Source organism: Amblyomma maculatum, chromosome 10 (genome assembly GCF_055883805.1).
Source record: "Amblyomma maculatum isolate TAMU_Amacu chromosome 10, ASM5588380v1, whole genome shotgun sequence".
NCBI lineage: Eukaryota > Metazoa > Arthropoda > Arachnida > Ixodida > Ixodidae > Amblyomma > Amblyomma maculatum.
The window spans coordinates 29282269-29301043 of record NC_139353.1 but is presented as its reverse complement, the minus strand read 5'-3'; the positions used below and the strand labels follow the sequence as shown (position 1 = coordinate 29301043).

Sequence of the window (18775 nt, the reverse complement as noted above, 5' to 3'; positions counted from 1 at the left end):
ATAGGCTCAAACCGGGTGTATGTAATTCCCTGCCTGTAGACGCCGCCTTGCGGTCGCCTCTGTTGCTCAGCCGCTTATTCGGTGTTGGCACCACCTTTCTTCTTTGTCTGTAATTCTGTATAAGTTAATAGACATTCGTCCATGTTCTGGCAATAGGGCGGCTCCACGGTTACGCTGAAGTAGAGAGCTCGGGATAACTAGTGTTCCGCCTCTTTACCAAGAACAGAGGCGTGCGAGTCCTTGTTATGCTGACTTTTCTATTCAACTTTGCGTAATTGTAGATGGCTGTTTTGTTATCGCTAATTATGAATTTGTATTCCGTTCTTACGCAAGCGAGCGCTATTGCAAGTTCTTCAGCTGTTTCGGAGTTGCGGCTTCTGATGGTGGCTGCCGATACTGGGGCGCCTCGGCCCTTCGACTACTGAGGCTACCGCCGCACCCCATTTCCCACTCGCCGCATTTACGTATGCAGCTGTCCTACTGTCCAGTGACTCGAAGCGCGTTTTGAGTGGTTCCGCTCTCTTATGCCTCCTTTCTGCGTTGTATATGAGGTGACTGGTTCGAGGAAGGGGGGAGATATGTTATCTCGGTATATCTGTGGGATGGTCGACTTTTGTTGCATCTCTCTGTCTGTCTACAGGCCTATTATATTTATCCGTTTAGGCTCAACTTTTTCAACTAGCTTCGTGCAGGAAAACGGCGTTCCCCAGGGCTGTGACTTAAGCATTATACTCTTCATAATTAAGATAAATTCATTATCAAAAGTGATCCCAAAGTCCATAATGTATTTATTCTCTTTATGTAGATGATGTCCATATAGCATACACGTTCTCCAACTTGTCAATCTGCGAGAGACAAATACATATCACTATAAACAAAATGTCCGCGTGGGCAGACAAAAACGAATTTAAGTTCTCTCTACAAAAAAAAAAGAAAAAAAAAACAGTAGACGAGGATTGCAATGTGACCCTACACTTCACCTGAACCAGAATCTAAAACCCATTAAACAAGAACATAAATTTTTAGGTGTCACCTTTGACAAAAAACTAATCTTTCTTCCACACATAAACAACTTAAAGAAAAAAGCACCCTAGGCTCACAATGTCATGAAACTACGCTCAAGAAAACGCTGGGAGTTCGATAGGGCATGCCTTTTACATATTTACCGTTATATAATACGCTCTAAGTTAGACTATGGCTCAATAATATACGGCTCGACCAGGCCATCCTACCTAAAACGGCTAGATCCAGTTCATAATCTTGGCTTACGTTTATCATCCGGTGCTTATAGAACTTCTCCAGTAGCTAGCCTCTATGTGGAAACTAATGAACCTGCATTAAAAGATCGAACTGCACTAATTTGTACATACGTCCCCAAAACCCGTTCTATGCCTGAACACCTCTGTTACTCTATCGTCATGAAACGTCCTTCCCGAAAACTCTTCAACAACAACCCTCAAGCAATTAAGCATTTACTGTTCCGCTTCGAAGAAAAATGCCGAGATCTGGACGTACTGAATGAAACTGAATGTATTGCACCAAGACACGAACCACTCCTACCGTGGTATACTCTTCCCGCAGTTTTTGACCTCACGCTAACACAATTTTAGAAAATGCACACTCCACATGAACACATATTGCAAGAATTTTTAGCACTGAAAGAAAAATATACGAATTACATTGCATTTTTACACACATGGTTCAAAAACGAGAGACTATGTTAGAAGTACAACAGTACAAGATGAAACAGAAGCAATAACTAGGCTACCTCCTTATACATCAGTCTTCACTGCTGAGTGTTACGCTGCTTGTACGTCTGTGGAAAAAATAAGAAATCAAAACATCAAGAATAGCATTATGTACACTGACTCTTTAAGTGTCCTCACTGTATTAAACTCTAAAAACGTAATTGAATCACTGATTGACAACATAATACTCAACATAGTACAGACCACATTCCAAAAACATAGCATTCCGCTGGGTTCCGAGTCAAGTTGGGGTTAAGGGTAATGAGAGAGCAGACTCATGTGCTGCACAAGCAAGATCTAGAGAAATAAAACGCGCGAACATGCCCCACAGGGATTGTATAAAAATGGTGCGCAGGAAACTAAAATCTAGGGGGCAAGCAGATTGGGAAAATGAAGAAAAAAACAAGCTCCATTCTTTAAAGCCCTTTTTAGGGGAATTGAAATTGTGCCGACATCAGGAACGTTTATCGAGGTTATTTTATGTTGTCTGCGCATAGGACACACACAAATCACTCCATAATTTTCTCTTGACAAATAAAAACAAACAAGTGTGTGAATTTTGCGGAGGTGAGCTCACAGTCAATCACATATCATGCCTGCAACTTGAGAATCTTAGAAAAAGATATTTTACTGTATTTTATAATGGAGACATTCCATTTCATCCTGCATTACTTTCAGGCGAACAAGCATTCGTCGATTTTTTCTATAGTTTGTACATTTCTTAAGAAAGCCAATATATTAAATCAAATATGAGAACCGTAACTCTAAGCACTTCCCACAACAAGTCATCTAACGTATGTGTTTGGCTCACTATAGCCATAGTCGCTGTTCCGCCATAAAGACTCATATAACTAACTTTGAATGCAGTGCGAAACAACAGTGTCCGGGGTTATGTTGACCTTAGTACTGAAGTCAAAGTGCTTTCGTTCGCCGATGATTGGGCGTTTTTTTTTTAATTGTTAAACCCATTATTGAGAAAGCTAAGACCCCTATTGAGCAGTTTGGCATTGTCTCTGGCGCTCAAACGAATAGGTCTAAAATTTCGAATTTGCGGTTCAGTTCATGGGGATCAATGGCGACTCATTATGCTGGAAATGAAAGGTCTCGTGTCCGCGCTAAAAACTTTGGAGTTCCCTTTCATGCATTCAGTCTAGCGGGCTTTACTTAAGAGAGCGGGTCACTGCCCTTCAAAGTTATGCTCAGTCTTTTGTTACTCACCGCCTATCAAGGTTTAGTCGTGCGCAGGCTTGAAACACGTTTCTAGCATCAAATATGTATTGTTTCTCAGGTACTGATTTCTCCAGGTACTACATTCAAGGCTTTCACCGAACGTTTGCAACATTCACTTGGTCCTCCAGTTTGGAGCCGATGCGGCGAAAAAACCTATTCAGGCCAGTTTCTGCTGGCGGACAAGGTTTGACACATCTCTATTAAATAGAATTAGTTGCTCGTTTGTATTTTTTCCTTAACAGCTTCGATTCAGTTATCACAGCATCCCTAGAAAGACTTTGTGAACCTTCTCCCCAACTTCGTGGTTTTTTCAAATTTTGCCGATAGGCCCTTATTATTTGGTTTTATGAAGAAGCTTACAATTCAGTTTGTTTTGTGGCAGTTGGTTTTTCTTAAGAGTACTTTTCTCTTTTTCACGAAACAATGTATACTAAGAATTTACATCTATGCTATTCCCGTCTCTATTATATCGTTCTCTCTATTCGGATTTTACGGGGCATGGTGTGTTGAGAAGGGCACTCAAAATGGCGATTTCGCCTCCTACTGAAACGTTTTCCGTTGAACTTCACGCCGAAGGTCTACCTGCTCAAGTCCGACTTCACTGAATAATTTTTGTTTCTTTTGTTAATTGCCAGCTATGTGATACACATGAACCACTAATAACAGTTTTATTCAGTGCAAAGATGCGATATTATTTTGGGACGTTATACAAACAACTACGAAGAAAGACTTTGTATTGAATTCTCACAGCGTGCGTTACCGAGTGGCTACCCAACATGATTATGAACCCTTTAACATGATTTTACTCTTTGGACTGCCCCACCTGCGGGAAACGTGCATGTTGGACCAGAATGCTGAACCTCTAGCTTTCCTCAGTACTGATTTCTGCCAGATGGTACACCTGCGGAGAAACGCTTATGAACATATTGACTCTAAACCAAGCTGGCAACCATTTTTAACGTTTTTTTTTCTTTGCCACTGTTTTAGTGGTGTTGTTTACGACGTGTTTTAGTTGTGTGATGTATATTTGCGTTGGTGTGGAGTATTGATGCGTTGATTTTCTTTGCCACCGTTTTAGTGTTGTGTAGTTTATTTTGTATATTTCGATTGAACTTGTTCCGCTGTAGGCTGATTAGCTTTTCATTAACGTATCTAGTTCTCTTCTCCATGTAAATGCGTGTAATAAAGACCATTCTAAAAAAAAGAATAAAATCTCGGGAAAGGCGGTGGCCGCTTAGTATTAGCACTACTCCTTGCGCCGTTGCCTAGCAACCGCTGCCTCGCCATCTAGCATCAAGTCAGGAAGAGAAGCCGCGCACCACTCCATCTGGCCTAACGCTAGAGAAGGAGGAGAGACGGAGATATCAGCAGTATAGTGCCTAGAATATACTGGCTAGTGTGCCGAGGGCGCGCGCTCGCGTGGCCGCCGCGGTGATGCCTTCCCGCCGCCACCGCGGGGCGGCGCTACCAATAGCTAAGGTGCTATCGCTCCGCGTTCGCGGCCTTGGCAAGGCTTTGGCGGCATATAGGTCCGGATAGGGCGCTGCGCTTTTCACTGCGAAACCTGTCTCTTGACGGTTTTAGCGCACTTTTTGTCTAAGAACAGTCTTGGTGGAAGACAATCGTACCGTCCTAGTACTGTGTGGAGAAAATCATACTCTGAAATAGCACTCGAGGAAGCGTTTAACAAATCCTGTCTGGTTCGATCATGTCTGCTATATCTTACTGTTTTATTTATTCAGCTGAACCGGATAAGGTGTTAAGCAGAAAACAGATTGACTTTCTGATATCCAGCGAGACAAGAAATTTGAAGCAAGCACCTAAAGTTGACACGTTGGTCGCAATACTTTGTTTTGATTAAACGATCGAGTCCGGGCCGGGTTCAATATATTGCTGCTATAAAATATTCCGATGGCGATTTTATTTGATCTGGAGCCAGTCGATTGCGATCCACGCATCGCGATCGCGGATGTAGGGTACCGTATGAATCTTCCTTCTGTGTGAGCGCTCAGTCAGCTCATATTCCAGTTGGTTGTCCCGAATTATGGTAACTATATTCTCAATCGCGATCTAACCCGGAACGGATCGACGACGACTGTTATTGTCCGTGCGACACAGGTATCAGAAAATACCCTTAATATTTTACACTGTTCATTAATCCCACTTTAAATTTTATTTACTTTTCGGTCTTTTCTTATGGTCCATGGTATATCGCGATGCCGCATTCAAGTGCTACGAATGTCAATACGGGCCTCATGCTTTCGGATAGGTTACGTCGACGTTTCTGCAATTCAGTCATACTTATTGCTAAGGTGATATATATCACGTTAGTGACTTTCATAGCGTCACATATATGCTACGGAAAAGAAGGGCGATCTTGCTTTTTCGTAACATGGCACGTGCGCATGTTTTCAAAGATCGCATGCGGCAATAAACACAAGCAGTCTGTATCTGACTTCAGTTTTTGTTCTTACTCTTTATTCATGTGTTTTATTAGGAAGTCACTTAATTGTTGCTTCATACATAAATTATTATTGTGCGGTGTGCTTCCTTTTGTAACTGAAGGAAAGGCAAGAAACAAAAGTGGTGATTGTATCATTGATTCTTTTTTTTTTTACAAAGTCTACAATACAGTCAAATTTGAGCAAAAAAGGCGCAGCAACAATAAACAAGTAAAAATATAGAAATGCACCGCCAAAGGTTTTGAACAAAGGCCGCACATGACACCGCAACAGTTTTAAAGTAGTATGATACCAATTTTTCCCGCAAGGGCACCTTGTGTAAACTAGGTGTTGGTGCTTGGTGCCACCACGGACCCTGAGCCCCCATACCGAAGCAGTAATTCGTACCGTGGCGATAGGTTGAGAGGTGAAGGGAAGAAACCTTGAACGGTGGCGGTCGAGGCCATGGTCAAGCCTCGGCCGAAGGGCTCCTCGCCTGTCCACCAGGCGAGGGGCTCCGGGACCTTCCTCTGCGTATAAGGGTGAACCAGAGGCGACATATATTAGGACCCCTTAAAACAATCCATACCGCATGAAAAAACTACCTTTAAAAAAACCTGGTGCCGACAAAAATGGATTTCAGTTTTCCCCTCAGAAGACGGTGGCAGTTATGTTTTCGCTCAAGCGAGGCATTCAGAACAGCCCTGTCCTCCACTTAAATAAAAAAGAATTACCGGTGAAAACTGAACACAAATTTCTAGGCATTACGTTCGACAAAAAACTTAAGTTTCTACCACACATAAATATACTGAAAAAGAAAGCTTCCAAATCTCTTAACATACTGAAAATTCTTTCGCGGAAACGTTGGGGATCCGACAGGGCATGTCTTCTACATATATACCGCTCTGTTATGCGCTCACGCTTAGACTATGTGAGCATATTATATGGTTCAGCTAGACCTTCATACCTTAAAAAATTAGACCCGGTACATAACTTAGGCATTCGCCTTGCGTGCGGAGCGTACAGAACATCCCCAATAAATAGTCTTTATGTGGAAACGAACGAGCCTTCACTGAAAGACAGACGAAATGCACTCACATGCGCTTACGTTCTCAAAATAAGGACACGAAAAAAACACATCTGTTACCCGATTGTCACAACTTGCCCCTCCCGAACAATATTCACAAATAAGCCTCAGAAAACAAGACCATTGATTATGCGATTTGAAGACATTTGCCGTGAGATTCATATTCTGGACACCTTGCCTTATGTCGCTCAAGAAAATAGGCCCCTGGCCCCATGGTACAACTTTCCAACAGTCTGTGACCTCACTCTTACACAGTTCAAAAAGAGCGAAACTCCTACAGAACATATACTACAAGAATATCACGCACTAAAAGAGAAATACAGCAAATGCACAGAGTTTTACACAGACGGATCAAAAACTGCCTCCTATGTGGGCTGCGCTGTAGTGGATCGGAACTCCGAAAAAATTATTCGACTTCCTAAATGTGCATCAATATTTGCAGCCGAGTGTTATGCTGTCCTGGTAGCTGTAGCAAAAATTGTGTACGAGGGCATCGAGAACAGTGTTATCTATACAGATTCACTGAGTGTACTCACAGCTCTAAACTCCAGAAATGCAGTCATGCCATTACTCGGTAACATAATACACGATGTAATAAATATCTCAACCCAAGGACATAACATAATATTCTGTTGGGTTCCAAGCCACATGGGCATTGAAGGAAATGAGAGAGCGGACGTGTGTGCTGCTCAAGCAGGCAGGAAAGAAATAGAGAAAGTAAACATACCTTATAAGGATTGCATAAAGTTAATTAAACGAAAACAAAAGGATATATGGCAGTCTATATGGAATAACCAAGAAAGTAATAAATTGCACCTCGTAAAGCCCAAAATAGAAGAATGGGAAACAAGCACTCATCAAGAACGCTTCATGGAGGTTACAGTATGCCGTCTGCGTATCGGGCACACACATCTCACACATAACATTTTACTAATCGGCCAGCAGTTATAGGCCAATATCATTAACTAGCTGTCTGGCAAAATCATTTGAGAGTATTCTTAATATTAGATTAATGTTTATCCTAGAATCCCAAGAGCTTCTCGATATTCATCAGTGTGGTTTTAAGAAAGCATGTTGTACAACTGACCATCTTGTCCGTCTGGAAAATACCGTCAGAGAAGCATTCATACACAGACAGCACTGTCTAGCGGTCTTCTTCGATCTTGAAAAGGCATACGACACAACATGGAGGTTCGGAATATTGCGTGACCTTGCAGACTTGGGCATCCGTGGGAGAATGCTAAACATCTTGCGTGATTTCCTCTCTAACCGCTCATTTAATGTTCGTCTAGGCACAACTATGTCAAAAACATTTATCCAAGAAAATGGCGTACCACAGGGATGTATTTTAAGTACTACATTGTTTGTTGTAAAAATGAATAGTATAAGTAAAGCAATCCCAGAGTCTGTTATGTATTCACTCTACGTTGATGATTTGCAAATTGCCTGTACATCATCCAACATATCTGTATTTGCCTCTCACAGGATGATAACATTGAATAAGTTAGCTACATGGGCAGACAGGAATGGGTTTAAATTCTCCCCTCAAAAAACAGTAGCTGTTCTTTTTTCACTGAAGAGAGGCCTACAGACAGATCCAACTTTATACCTAAATGAAGCTGAACTGCCAGTAAAAAATAAACACAAATTTTTAGGTATAACTTTTGATAAAAAATTAACATTCCTGCCTCACATAACTAACCTTAAGAAGAAAGCTTCTAAGTCCCTCAACATACTCAAAGTTCTCTCAAAGAAGCACTGGGGATCCGATCGAACATGCCTTTTACACATTTACCGCTCTCTTGTACGCTCCAGTTTAGATTACGGTTGTATTGTGTATGGCTCCGCGAGGTCATCATATCTAAAGCGATTAGACCCAATACATAACCTCGGCTTACGTCTTTCTAGTGGTGCATACAGAACATCCCCCATTAAAAGCATCTATGTAGAAACAAATGAACCACCCCTTGCCGACAGGAGGAGCATGCTTACATGTGAATACATACTCAGGATAAGATCTTTACCAAAACATCTCTGTTTCCCCTTAGTTACAAAGTGCCCTTCCAGAACACTGTTCATAAACAAACCCCATGCTATCAGGCCTTTACTACTCCGCTTTGAAGAAATATGCAAAGATTTAGGAATACTGGATGCACTTCCAACTGTAGCCCAGAGACAGTATCCATTTCCGCCCTGGTACAGCCTTCCCTCTACATGTGACCTCACACTGACAGCCTTCCGAAAAAATCAAACAGCACACGAACACATATTACAGGAATACCTAGCACTACGAGAGAAGTATATGAACTTCACAGAATTTCTCACAGATGGATCAAAAACAGCAAATTATGTTGGATGTGCTGTCGTGCAAGGCAACAGAGAAAAAGTTGTAAGGCTACCTAACAGTGCCTCAATATTTACTGCAGAATGTTACGCTGTCTATGTAGGTGTAAATAAAATTATGCAACAGAACTGTGAAAAGAGCATAATCTATACCGATTCTTTAAGTGTGCTTACGGCATTACATTCCAAAAATGCAGTTGAGCCTATAGTAGGGAACATCATTCACGGCATAGAAAAAATCACAACGCAAGGCCAAACCATAATCTTTTGCTGGGTTCCTAGCCATGTTGGGATAGATGGTAACGAAGTAGCCGACTCATGTGCTGCACAAGCTCGAACTAAGAAAATAAAGAAAATACCAATTCCCTACAAGGATTGTATTAAGTTAGTAAAAAGAAGCCTGATAGATAAATGGCAGAAAAAATGGAATAACGAAGAGCAAAATAAACTACACACAGTAAAACCCATAGTAGGAGAATGGAAATCATGTACACAGAACAAACGCTTCAGTGCGGTGATTTTGTGCCGTCTTCGAATCGGACATACACACTTGACACACAATTTCTTACTGAGAAAAGAGCAAAAACCATTATGCAAAGAATGTGGAGGTGAGCTCACCGTGAACCACATTTTGATCTCGTGCACAGAACTTGAACAGTTAAGGAAAAAATATTTTACTCCATTCTATAATGAACGCATCCCATTCCACCCCTGTTTACTATTAGGAGACAACCCGCTTGTTGAAATTTCATCTGTTTTTAGTTTTCTTAAAGAGTTAGGGATCCTAAATCAGCTGTAATTTTCTAAACTTTTCATTTTCACTCATAAAGAAGCTCAGCAACCTAGTGTTTGGCGCATGATGGCCATAGTAGCCTATGTGCCAAAAAACCCAACCCAACCCAACCCATTTTACTAATGAAACAAGATAAGCCTACGTGTGGAGAATGCGGAGAAGTGCTCACCGTCAACCACATCCTGATTACATGTCAAAACTAGAGACACTACGGAGAAAGCATTTCACTATTTTTTATGATCGTGCCATCCCTTTCCATCCCAAATTACTTTTAGGAGAAAGAGCAATAATAAACTTAACATGTGTTCTTAGTTTTTTAAAAGAAGCGGACGTTCTGAATAAACTATAAACTTTAACGAACCTTCTTCCCCTTTTCAAATAAGAACAGATTTTAACCTTGCTCTTGGCGCATGATAGCCTGAGTTGCTTATGCGCCAAAAAACCCCAATACAATACAATACAATAAAAAAACCTGGTCGACCCCCGAAAAGGAGTCGCACCGAAGTGACGCAAAAAATCAGTACACCAACTGAGAACTATCCAAAATTTCTTGTCTTGCACTCTGTAACCGAATCTCAACCAGTAAATGAACTGTCAGTCTTTCTCATTGCCAACTCTCTGAAGGCCATCATTGGGGCAAACTACAAAGCGAAAAAACTAGGATCTGGTGACCTGCTAATAGAGGTATCAGACAAAAGTCAATCTGACAACCTTCTCATAACAAAAACGTTTGCTCACCTTGACGTTCAGGTATCACCCCACCGCAGTCTTCACAGCTGCCAGGGAGTTGTCTCTGAGCGAGACCTCCTAAACGAAACAGAATCAGATCTCCTTGAGGGCCTACAGAACCAAGGTGTAACAGCAGTACGAAGAATAACAATCAGGCCGAAGAATGAAGAAATAAAAACGAAACATATTGTTCTCACCTTCAACCGGAGCACACTTCCTGAATTTATCAATGTGGAATTCATTCGATGCAAAGTTAGCCCGTACATACCAAGCCCCCGCAGATACTTCAAGTGTCAGCGGTACGGGCATGGTAGCCAGACATGTCGAGGACGCCTTACCTGTGCAAAATGCAGCGCACATGACCATGCAACCGATAAATGCAGTGCAACTGACTACAAATGTGTGAACTGTAAGGGCACCCACCCTGCATACTCACGGTCCTGTGCAGCCTTTCAGGCCGAAAAAGAAGTAATCAATATACAGATAACTGAGAAGATAACATACGGAGAGGCCCGAAAAAAGCACAGAATGCTTTCCTCTGCTCCCTATGCTAACGCAGCCCGCAGAGGGGCCAGGCCGCGTCTAGTAACGGTGGGCACGCAGTGCAATGCTGCTGACGTGCTCCCACCACGGCTCCTCACTAAGCAGCCACCGGCTGCACCAATCTTTGCAATCCCGGAGGTCACTTTCCCCCAGACGTCCGGGACACCAAAGACATCTGAGAGGGACTTTGTTCCTCTTGAAAAACCTCCTGCCTCCATGCCTTCACCAGAGGCGATGGAGGTGAGCACGGACTCCGCAGCGTCAGCGACGCCTAGGGAGTCCGCCAATGAGAGGCGGGGCCTGCTGGACCGCCTCAAATAAAAAAAAACATACACCAGTTAAACCCCCTGATAAGGGCGGCGAGTCCTAACCCTACTCTATATTCTTTCCACACCTACCAAATGGCTACCGAGAGCATCATTTATTGGAACTGTCGAGGACTCCTAAAAAATCTGGATGACGTATATGAAATCCTCGCCGAACACCAACCAAACATAGTTTGTCTGCAAGAAACGCATCTGAAACTAACAGACGCAAGTTTTCTCAAGCAGTATCGTATATTCAGGAAAGATAGGCAAGGCAGTACTCACCCCTCCGGTGGCGTTGCCATTATAATACAAAAATCAATCGCTTGTCGAAAGATCCCGATTAACACAGACTTAGAGGCAGTGGCAATACAAGCCTTAATATTCGGTAAGATAACAACGGTATGTTCGCTGTATATTCCGCCAGACCATAGACTATGCAACAAAAATTTTGAAAAAATGATTGACCAACTCCCAGAACCATGGCTGCTGGTCGGAGACTTTAATGCCCACCACCCATTATGGGGATGTACAGGAACGGACTTCCGAGGTGCACTAATTGAAAAGTTCTTGTTGTCCTCAGGATCATGTTTACTCAACTCAAAACAGCCAACATACTACAGCTCAGCTCATAACACGTACACAGCCATTGACTTAGCCATTGGCTCTCCGATGCTCTTGGCAACTACAGAGTTTGTTGTTATTGACTATCTATATGGAAGCGACCATTTTCCCATCTCTGTGAAGTACACAGGCAATAAAAATGTAAATGCATCTAGTCCCAGGAAATTTAAAGAATATGTGGCCAACTGGGAGATGTTCAGGGAACACTCAGCTCTGCCCTGTTCATCAGTTACTGGCTTAGGCGTTGACGAATCTCAACTCTTGATCACGCTGCACATTATAGATGCTGCAGAAAAACACATTCCGCAAACATCAAGTAAGCCACGAAACAAACGAAGGCCGTGGTGGAATGCAGAATGTAAAACTGCCCGTGAAACACAAAACAAGGCATGGTCGAAGTTAACGCCGATACCCCACGGCTGAAAACCTAATAGAATTTAAGCGCGCAAAGGCAAATGGCAAACGTGTTCGACGCATCTCCAAGCGAGAAAGCTGGTCATCATTCCTTTCTTCTGTGAACTCTTATTCTGATGCTCACAAAGTATACAACAGAATAAGAGCACTCAAAGGAAATAACACTCTCCCAACTCCCCTTGTCAGCACTAGTGGTGACTCTCTTGAACACCAAGCAGACACACTAGGGCAACACTTCGAATATGTATTCAGCTCAGCGCACTATACAGGTTCTTTTCTGCGGCACAAGGTAACTGAGGAGAGGAAGCCTATATGTGATAAAAGACCGTGCACAGGAGGGTACAATAGCCCTTTCACCATGCAGGAGCTGAAGATTGCACTTGGCACATGTGGGAACACAGCACCAGGTCCTGACAGGGTCGCATATGGAATGCTCAAACACCTGCATACGGGCACGCTTGAAACCCTACTTTGCCTGTATAATAAAATATGGGCCACAGGACGCTTTCTTAAAGCATGGAAGGAAGCGATCATTATCCCGATATTAAAACCCGGAAAAGAACCCACTCTTGCTGCCAGTTATCGGCCTATTGCTCTAACCAGCTGCTTATGCAAGCTTTTTGAAAAAATGGTAAATCGCCGCCTCCTACATTTCCTTGAATACAATGGTCTTCTTCATCCAAACCAAGCTGGTTTTAGAGCTGGGCGGTCAACTGCTGATCAGCTCATTGCATTCGAGTCTTATGCAAGGGATGCTTTTGTACATAAACAGCATTGTTTATCTGTCTTTTTCGATCTCGAAAAAGCATATGATACCACTTGGCGCTATGGTATCATCCGCGACCTCTTCTCTCTTGGCATCACAGGGAACATGTTGAATACAATTCGAAGTTACTTGTCTGAGCGGGCCTTCAAAGTTCGTGTTGGCAATGCATACTCAAAGCAGTACATACTGGAAAATGGTGTCCCTCAAGGTGGTGTTCTCAGCTGCACACTTTTCATAGTCAAAATGAACTCTTTAAAAAGTGTGTTGCCAAAAACCATTTCTTGCTCTGTATATGTTGATGACATCCAGATAAGCTTCAAATCTTGCAACTTGGCCATCTGTGAAAGACAGATTCAGCTAGGTGTTAACAAACTGTCCAGGTAGGCTGATGACAATGGGTTTAAATTTAACTCTGAAAAAAGTGTTTGTGTACTTTTCTCTAAGCAGCGTGGCGTCAGACCTGACCCCAACATTACACTGAATGGTCAGAGCCTTGCCTTTAAAATGGAACATAAATTTCTTGGCGTAGTTGTTGACGAAAAACTCTCCTTCATTGCCCACATAAAACAGTTGCGACTGAAGTGTCTCAAAGCAATGAATCTGCTAAAAATTCTCTCTCACCGGTCATGGGGTACAGATCGCGACTGCCTTCTGAGCCTTTTGAATAGTGTAGTTCTATCACGCATAGACTATGGCTCGATGGTCTATGGGTCAGCATCATCCTCTGCACTAAAATTACTCGACCCCGTGCACCACCTCGGCCTTCGCCTCGCTACGGGCGCTTTTCGAACTAGCCCAATTGCTAGCCTTTATGTCGAGGCGAACCGATGGTCACTGCAACGAAGGAGAGAATTTACTTGTGTAACTTATGCTATGAAGGTACTATGCCAATTGAACCATCCATGTCGCCGGCTCCTGCTTGACAAAACTAGCACAGCACTCTTCTCAAGAAAACCATCTCTAACACTGCCATATCCAGTCAGAGTTGCCACGCATATTGAACAACTGGACGTTCCGATTAACAGCCTTCATACAACTTCACCAAAAGACTTAATTTCCCCTTGGGAAACGCATGCTGTTAATTGTGACCTGTCGTTTCTTGCAGTGGGGAAGCACGCATCCTCTATTGCCATACAGCGGCACTTCATGTTACTTCAGGCGAAGTACACTTGTGATGAATATTACACCGATGCTTCGAAGTCTGCTCAAGTGTCCTGTGCAGCACATGGACCGCAATTTTCACTTTCAAAAACACTGCACAGACATACAAGTATATTTACCGCTGAATGCCATGGAATCCTGCTAGCTGTGAGACACATTATAGAAAAGAAAATACAGACATCGATCATCTACACAGACTCCCTCAGTGTTTTAATGTCCCTATCCTTTCGAAAGTGGCACAATAAGAACCCAGCCCTGAATTCCCTTTATAACTCCCTTATGTCTGCCCATAAACTAGAACTTAATATTACACTGTGTTGGGTGCCAGGCCACCGCTGTATACCAGGAAACGAGGCAGCAGATAGGCTTGCTGCATCAGCTGCCCTTCGAAACACTACAGACACTGACAACATATCATATCAGGATCTCAAGCCTCACATCAAAAACACGATCAGACAACAATGGCAGGAGGAGTGGGACATGGCAACGGAGAATAAACTACACACAATAAAACCAAGGATAGGCAGATACACTACAGAAAAACAAAACAGATTCAAAGAAGTAGCTCTGTGCAGGATGATTATAGGTCACACATACACAACACATTCATATCTTTTAACGAACTCTCTTGCACCACGTTGTTCGAGATGTGGTTGCCGGCTCACAGTACTCCATATTTTAATAGAATGTCAAAGACTGGAACAGCATAGGAGACTTCACTTCCCTGAATTATACACGAAACAAATACCGCCACATCCATCCATCTTTCTTGGCGACCATCCAATGTTTCCTTTAGAAAGACTTTTTAAATATTTATTAAAAGTAGGCTTTTTATACGGAGTCATTTATCAACATGGGCGTCAGCCAATTTCTTTTAATTAAATGTCTTTCGTTTAAAGAAATTGTTGCTGAGGCAACTTATTCTTTTAACACGTACATTTCACCCTTTCAGTTTTACTCAGACCACTAAACACCTTAACTCAATGTTTTTAGGCACTATACACCACTGCTTTTAGACTACACATTCCGGAAAAACTTTTAGGCCCTATACACCATCGTATTTAAGTACTTCATTAAACACCTCACCTCGGACATTTTATTAAATTCAGTTGTGACTTCACCTTGTGTTTTGGCGCTCTATGGCAAAAGATGCCCTTGCGCCATAAAAAATCAGTCCATCATCATCATCACCCTTCTCGAAACATCTCACTCAACACAGACTTAGAGGCAGTGGCAATCAGAAGCTTAGTTTATGGCAAAAAAACAACCGTATGTTCCCTGTATATTGCTCCAACTTATAAGCTAAGTAGCGAAAGTTTTGAAAAATTGATTGATCAACTTCCGGAACCTTGGTTGCTGGTCGGAGACTTTAATGCTCACCACCCATTATGGGGATGTACAAGAACGGACTCTCGAGGCGTTCTAATCGAAAAATTCTTATTGTCCTCGGGATCATGCTTACTAAACACGAAACAGCCAACTTACTACAATATAGCTTATAACTCTTACACATCCATAGATCTAGCCATTGGCTCCTCGATGTTCCTGGCAGCTACAGAGTGGACTGTCATTAACAATCTATACGGAAGTGACCATTTTCGGATCTTAATAAAATATACTGGGAACGGAAATGAAAATGTGTTGAATCCCAGAAAATTCAAAGAAAATGCAGCCAACTGGAAGATGTTCAGGGAACGCTCATCATTGTCCAGTTCATCAGTATCTGACTTAGGCGTTGATGAAACTCAACGCTTAATCACGCTGCACATCATAGAGGCAGCAGAAAAATACATTCCACAAACGTCAAGTAAGCCACGAAATAAACGGAGACCCTGGTGGAATGCAGAATGTAAGACTGCTCGTGAAACTCAAAACAAGGCATGCTCGAAACTACGCCGATACCCCACAGACGAAAACCTAATAGCCTTTAAGCGTGCAAAGGCAAATGGCAGGCGTATTCGACGCAACTCCGAGCGAGAAAGCTGGTCATCATTCCTTTCTTCTGTGAACTCCTATTCTGACGCACACAAAGTTCACAACAGGATAAGAGCACTTAAAGGATATAGCACAGTCCCAACGCCCCTTGTCAACACCAGTGGTGACTCTATTGAATATCAAGCAGACACACTAGGGCAACACTTTGAATACATATTCTGCTCAGCACACTATACAGATTCCTTTTTGCGGCACAAGGCAAGAGAGGAGAGGAAGCACATACATGATAAAAGGCCATCCTAAGGAGGATACAATAGCCCATTCACCATGCAGGAGCTGAAGATTGCACTAGACACATGTGGTAACACAGCACCAGGTCCTGACAGGATCACATATGGAATGCTCAGGCATCTGCATGTGAACACTGTTGAAACCCTACTCTACCTGTATAATAAAGTATGGGCCACAGGACGCTTTCCTAAAGCATGGAAGGAAGCGATCATCATCCCAATATTAAAACCCGGAAAAGAACCCACACTTGCTGCTAGTTATCGGCCTATCGCACTAACCAGCTGTCTATGCAAGCTTTTTGAGAAAATGGTAAATCGTCGCCTTCTCCATTTCCTTGAATACAATGGTCTTTATCAAAACCAAGCTGGTTTTAGAGCTGGGCGATCAACAGCTGATCAACTCATTGCCTTTGAGTCTTATGCAAGGGATGCTTTTGTACATAAACAACATTGTTTATCTGTCTTTTGCAATTTTGAAAAAGCATATGATACCACTTGGCGCTATGGTATCATCCGCGACCTCTTCTCTCTTGGCATCACAGGAAACATGTTGAGCACAATTCGAAGTTACTTGTCTGAACGGACCTTCAAAGTTCGTGTTGGCAATGCATATTCAAAGCAGTACATTCAAGAAAATGGTGTCCCTCAAGGTGGTGTTCTCAGTTGCACACTTTTTGTAGTCAAAATGAACTCTTTAAAAAGCTTGCTGCCAAAAACTATTTCTTGTTCTGTATATGTTGATGACTTCCAGATAAGCTTCAAATCTTGCAACTTGGCCATCTGTGAACGACAAATTCAGCTAGGTGTAAACAAATTGTCCAGGTGGGCTGATGACAATGGGTTTAAATTTAACTCTGGAAAGAGTGTTTGTGTACTTTTCTCTAAGCAGCGTGGCATCAGGCCTGACCCCAACATTACACTGAATGGCCAGAGCCTTGCCTTTAAAAAAGAACATAAATTTCTTGGCGTAGTTGTTGACGAAAAACTTTCCTTCATTCCCCACATAAAACAGTTGCGACTGAAGTGTCTCAAAGCGATGAATTTGCTAAAAATTATCTCTCACCGGTCATGGGGCACAGACCGCGACTGCCTTCTGAACCTTCTGAATAGTGTAGTTCTATCACGCATTGACTATTGCTCGATGGTTTATGGGTCAGCATCATCCTCTGCGCTAAAATTGCTCGATCCCGTGCACCACCTCGGCCTTCGCCTCGCTACGGGCGCTTTCCGAACTAGCCCAATTGCTAGCCTCTATGTCGAGGCGAACCGATGGTCACTGCAACGAAGGAGACAATTTACTTCTCTAACTTATGCTATGAAGGTACTATGCCAACTGGGCCATCCATGTCGTCGGCTCCTGCTTGACAAAACTGGCACAGCACTTTTCTCAAAAAAAACCATCTCTAAAACCACCATATCCAATCAGAGTTGCCACGCACATTGAATATCTGAATGTTTCGGTTACCAGTCTTCATACAACTTCCATAAAAGACCTAATTGCTCCTTGGGAAATGCACGGTGTTAATAGCGACCTGTCGTTTCTTGAAGTGGGCAAACATCCATCCCCTATTGCCATACAGCAGCATTTCATGTCACTTCAGGAGAAGTACACTTGTGATGAATATTACACTGATGCTTCGAAGTCTGCTCAAGTCTCCTGTGCAGCACATGGACCACAGTTTTCACAGTCAAAAACCCTGAACAGAAATACGAGTATATTTACCGCTGAATGCAATGGTATCCTTTTAGCTGTGAGACACATTATAGAAAATAAAATACAGACGTCGATCATCTACACAGACTCCCTCAGTGTTTTAATGTCCCTATCCTTTTGGAAATGGCAAAATAAGAACCCAGTACTTAACTCTCTTTATAACACCCTTATGTTTGCCCATGAACAAGAAATTAAAATTACACTGTGTTGGGTGCCAGGCCACCGCTGTATACCTGGTAATGAGGCAGCTGATAGGCTAGCTGCTTCAGCTGCCCTTCGAAATGACACAGACATTGATAAGATAACTTATCATGACCTCAAACCACACATAAAAACATGATTCGACAACAATGGTAAGAGGAATGGGACGCAGCATCAGAAAATAAACTACACACAATAAAGGCAAAAATAGGCAGGTACACCACAGAAAAACAAGACAGATTTAAAGAAGTAGCCCTGTGCAGGCTGAGAATTGGCCATACATACATAACCCATACATATCTTTTAACCAACTCTCCTGCACCACACTGCTCGAGATGTGGTGAACGACTCACTGTCATACATGTTTTAATCATATGTGCACAACTGGAACCAGAAAGAAGACGTCATTTTCCCTCCTTGTTCACTCATCAAATACCTCCACACCCATCCA

At 42.6% G+C, this 18775-nt stretch overlaps 1 long non-coding RNA gene across 1 annotated transcript; it reads right to left on the bottom strand.

Moving 5' to 3' along the window:
* Window positions 1–775: 775 nt before the first annotated feature.
* LOC146176005 (uncharacterized) lies at window positions 776–6174 on the bottom strand. The gene is made up of 3 exons (XR_014701161.1): window positions 5828–6174; window positions 1769–1816; window positions 776–845 (listed from the first exon to the last, which is right to left on the bottom strand). It is a non-coding gene; the product is annotated as an uncharacterized LOC146176005 (long non-coding RNA).
* Between the last annotated feature and the right edge of the window lie 12601 nt (window positions 6175–18775).